Source organism: Pinus tabuliformis, chromosome 1_2 (genome assembly GCF_031772625.1).
Source record: "Pinus tabuliformis cultivar Carrire ecotype Pingquan chromosome 1_2, CPIR1, whole genome shotgun sequence".
In the NCBI taxonomy this organism is placed as follows: Eukaryota; Viridiplantae; Streptophyta; class Pinopsida; order Pinales; family Pinaceae; genus Pinus; species Pinus tabuliformis.
The window spans coordinates 417772883-417778057 of record NC_142298.1 but is presented as its reverse complement, the minus strand read 5'-3'; the positions used below and the strand labels follow the sequence as shown (position 1 = coordinate 417778057).

Sequence of the window (5175 nt, the reverse complement as noted above, 5' to 3'; positions counted from 1 at the left end):
AATCAGTTCTTCAAGAAAAGAATACAGAGATAATAAATAGCATCATACATTTGGCATGCCTATAAACATTTCTTCGAGTCCCTTTCTCTACGGTCCATCTCTTGTAAATACAAGTCGGACTTCAGGTAGTCTATCTGCATTATAAAAAACAACGCAAATTCTTTTCAACTCTAAGGCGTCCAACATGTATAATCAGGGGCTTATGGGGTTCACCATCTGTAAGACGAGTCCTCGTTTCATGACTTTTATAACGAGGATGAAACACTCAGAATCAACACCGTGATGCCAAAGACGGATTTTGCATGCTGCGGCTACTTTAGCAACGTTGAGTTCCTCAGCAATAACAGTTGACGTAACCAGAATAAGGTCCGCAGTTCGATCCTACGTGGAGGCACCATGAAGGCATTTCTCCGGTTTCTTTCCCACTGAACTTGACTTTGAATTTACCAGAAGAACCACTCCTCGCCCTGCTCACTGATTTTGATTTCGAGTAGCCTATTTTTAAATTAATTCAAAGCTGCCCCACTAAATTCTCTACAAAGAATAATAACTCGGCGGATGGCCAAAAGAGACACGAAGATCTGAACACGCCGTTGAAACTGACAACTCATCTATACATCCTCTATACATCCGCAAATCCATCGAAGTACAGGAGCATTAGGACTGGATTTGTTGAGTTAGTGAATAAACATGGCGTGGGAGCCTTATTCACAGGATGGCTGCCGACCCTCTTGGGGTACAGCGTTCAAGGTGCCCTCAAGTTTGGATTCTATGAATTCTTCAAGCTATTATATTCGGATATGCTCGGACCCAAGAAAGCAGAAGAGCGCAGGACCTTAATATATCTGGCAGGTTCTGCTTCAGCAGAATTTATTGCCGATATAGCTCTCTGCCCATTTGAAGCTGTCAAAGTTAGGGTGCAAACACAGCCCCATTTTACAAAGAGTTTCTATCTGATGGCAGAGTCGTAATAGTGGAAAAATCGATGCAAAGGAGTTACAAAGCAGGACAGAGGCAGCCAGAGAGCGTTATGTCAGGAACAGCGCAGAGACAGAACGACAGAGGCAGAGAGAGAGCGTTTCCAGAATGCAGTCAGGCAATTATGTTTAGCTCAGTGAGCGCAGAGTGCAGACAATGATTAAAAATACCTTATGGCAGAGAGGAGCAGCGTTTCAAATCAGGTCAGCAGCGTGAGAGAGGGCAGCGTTTAATCCCACAGCTGTCACCATGTCAGGCACCAATATTCATGCGTAGAGAGGCAGTAAAAAACGCACCAGTAACAACGCTTCTATGCATTCATCAACGCTCAGGTAAAAAACGCATCAACGCTCAGGTGTATAGCACATTCAGTAGGGCAGAGGGCGCAGTACTGACATGCACATAACAGGCCACAGAAAAACAAGCGGCTCTGATACCATGTTAAACACACATGGATAGCACAAAAGATATGAAGGATAAATCATGCAAATGCGATTTTTATTAACAATTGATTTACATTTATAGTACAATATCTGACTCTTGGGTTTCAGATCCCAAGGTCTCTTGGACTGCTTAGTCTTTTCAGCTTCCACACTAACCCTTTAGGATTAGGTGTCCAACATTAAGGAATTGGGGCCTACAACTAACCACCGATTGATAACTCACAATATCCCTCGAGGCTACAAGACACTCAGGGGCCAAAGAACCACCCTAGGTGATCAAACCCTGACTTGGAGCTCATTCTAACACAACCTAACCACCAACCACACACATGACAAGACCTCCATGTAGTTATAAGCCTCCAACCACATGCACAACATTGCCTAAGTGCGGTTGTGACCAAAAATTTCATGTTCAGAGGGTGTGGTCCTGAGATATAACGCACAATTTCAGGCCAGCCTCCAGACCACTACTCAAAATATCCTCAAACTTCTTAGAATCATTAATGACATGAAAAAAAAGCTAAGCATTCAAAATTGAAGGTAAAACTTCACTAATACTGCATAGAAAATAATAGGTATTTAGTCGAACACATGAAAAATATGTAAGCTATAGGTCATGAATTCATATCTGATCATAGGAGACTGAAAATTTTATGAGAATCACCAATAAGGCATAATTCACTCTCATAATAGTTCTAATAACATTTTTTGTCCATGTATTCATTGACCATTCATAGATTCATCAAGCATGTCAAGAGCCATAAGTAACATACATCACATAACTAGGATAGAACTAACATATAACTATGATAGAAACCATGGAAACTCAACCATAATATCACCAACCTAATCACTAAAAATATGCATGAATCAAAATAGAATAATAACTCTTATTAGCATATGAAGTTACCAACCATGTCAAGGACCTCCACATAACCCCCAACCATAGACTTGGCTTAAACAAATCTCTCTTTCACCCAATCACCCCTATGCCATATTACAATCATGAATGTCAGATCTCATGGAATAAACCAAAGAAAACCAAAACATGGCTTCTAGAGGCCAAACCACCTCAACCCTTGATCAGTGATTCCACCTCACATTCGTACATCACTAACACCAACCAAATCAATCTCTACCCAGGTTATCTAGGGCTCCAAGAACTAGTAACTCAACCCATAGGCTTCCAAGGCTCCAGAGAATTTATCCAACCCAACTCCGGGGACTAGTATCTCAACCCAGGTGGTTCCAAGGTTTCTAGAGAATTTGTTCCAACCCACATCAATACAGAATTTTGAGTACCAACCAGAAAACAATAAAGTGGGAGAAACCCCACAACACCATGGATATATAGGAAATGACAAGGAAAGGATAAAACCATTGTCAATCTATGCAATCCTACATGTCAATGACAACAGATAACGAGAAAAGAACATGCATCTACCATGCATCTATAAATCAACAAGAAAATCACACGTGCAACTTGTTACTTGCAAGCAATCCCATTGTAGTTCTTGATCGACCTATTCCCTTGCGCCTTCCTTCTATCCTTTGCCTTCTTTCGCCAACCCAAGTGAAAAGTAGAGTGATCCAAGCATGCTCGAAGAATGCTCTAAGTGTGCAAGGGTATGAGAGAATGTGAGAATAGAAGAGAGCTCCCAAAACTAAACTGACAAAAGATAAACCAGCGAGAGGTGTGAACTGATCCTCATAAGCCTTTTTATCATTGAAGCCTCTATCTTCTTCAGTTTCCTTCATTTTCCCTTCAATTTCCCTCTCATGCAAATATGTGACCTTTCATCTCCCTTTTCTCCTATTTTCCTTTATTTTCATAAACAAATGTTAATTATTTCCTCCTTGCCTTTTCCAATGCTTTTGTCAATTTCCTCTACCATTAATTAATTAACATTGATACCCATAACTAGGTTTTTCACAACATTAAGATTGGTATACATGTCCCATGACCTTCGTCTTATTTTTATTTACATAGAAAGTCAGCTAGGGGTTGTTACACACGAGTCATATGAACTAATTACATGGACATTTTGCGGAATTGGCGAATTCTACCCTTTGAAGGTTCCAAGTCAATTACAGACACAATCTCTATGAACAAGGTGTTCAATTTTATTTTAAAATGTTATATATATATATATATATATATATATATATATATATATTGTTGGAGTTAATGCTTACATTCCATATTTAAGAAGTTGGTTTGTGATGGTTGAGAAATTCTCTCAACCTCTCTATCTAATTTGGGAATAAGTTAGATCTCAGAAACTCTATTTAATAGAGTAATCTGAATGTAAATTTGTGTGTGTGAGTGTGTTTGCACATACACCATTTGTGCATAATATATGATTGAGTCTCTGTAATTGTGTGTTTTAGCTATTTTTATCATGGTATCAGAGCACAGGATCAGAGGCCTGTGTATTGTGAGTCCAAATCCATTTTTTTTTTTGTGTTTGTCCATCATAATCGACGTTGTTTTTTATTTCTGTCTTTTAATGCCCGGTGCTGAACGCAAACGCGAGACATGTATGCTGGACCTGCCAGAGAGCTGTATATCTGCCATTTTCTCCTTTACTATGCCGCGCGACATTAGACAGAGAAGAAGTGGCCGAAATTGAAAAAATGCATAGACTAGTTAAAGAGTATAACCTGAATGGTCAGTTCAGATGGATATATGCACAAAAGAATAGAGTGCGGAACGGTGAGCTTTACCGCTACATCTGTGACACCAGGGGTGCCTTTGTACAGCCTGCACTTTATGAAGCTTTTGGGCTTACTGTTGTTGAAGCAATGACATGTGGTCTTCCTACATTCGCAACCTGTAATGGGGGTCCTGCTGAAATTATTGTGGATGGGGTGTCCGGATTTCATATTGATCCCTACCATGGCGTTTCTGCAACTGAACGCATTGCTGAATTTTTCGAGAAGTGCAAGACAGATCCCAGTCATTGGGAGAAGATCTCTAATGGTGGTCTACAGCGTATCTATGAAAAGTATACATGGCAGATTTATGCCGACAGATTAATGACGCTGTCTGGAGTTTATGGGTTTTGGAAGTATGTATCAAAACTTGAAAGGCGAGAGACACGCCGCTATCTGGAGATGTTTTACAGCTTAAAGTACAGAAATCTGGAAGGATCCCCATCGAAATTGGGTTACATGTTATCTGCAAGAGCCTTAACTATCATTTGGGGCGACGACGAACGATATTGGCGTTTTGCTCGTGGAGACGGACACGACTCCAGATTCGAGGTGCTTGCGGAATTAACAGTGGTTTCGTGGTTGGAGGTCCGTGGTCAAATCGACTGCAGGCTTTTGTCTCCGGATACCAACTACAGAGTGGTGTTTGTCCTTAAATTCAGAGAACGTCAGTTTGGGTGGACAATGCCAGTTACTTTTTCAATTACAACGCCGGACAGAGAACAGATGGAAAATACATTTGTGATTATATTAGTTTAATTTCCATTATTATAAAATGTTTTGAAGAAATCAAGAAGTAGTAGTAAGGCTCAATATGGATGGTTGTCCAGATAGTATGGCAGTTGCGGATCTAGGGAAGGATCCCTCATTAGTGGTAGACGTGGAAGTGGTTTCCTAATGAGGTTATGCGACAGATTCGGATGCTGTCCAATAATTGACTTCGGGAGGTCCTTGATTCGGGAGTTGAGGAAGGGAACTCGGGAATCCAACTTGCCAACTACACCTTTCCGAGGGTTATGAGGCAACTTGATGGAGCATC

At 40.6% G+C, this 5175-nt stretch overlaps 2 pseudogenes; both read left to right on the top strand.

The window, feature by feature from the left end:
- Positions 1 to 396: 396 nt before the first annotated feature.
- Positions 397 to 971, top strand: LOC149206131 (mitochondrial phosphate carrier protein 3, mitochondrial pseudogene; annotated as a pseudogene).
- Positions 972 to 4033: 3062 nt separating this feature from the next.
- Positions 4034 to 4895, top strand: LOC149206130 (sucrose synthase 1 pseudogene; annotated as a pseudogene).
- Positions 4896 to 5175: the final 280 nt, after the last annotated feature.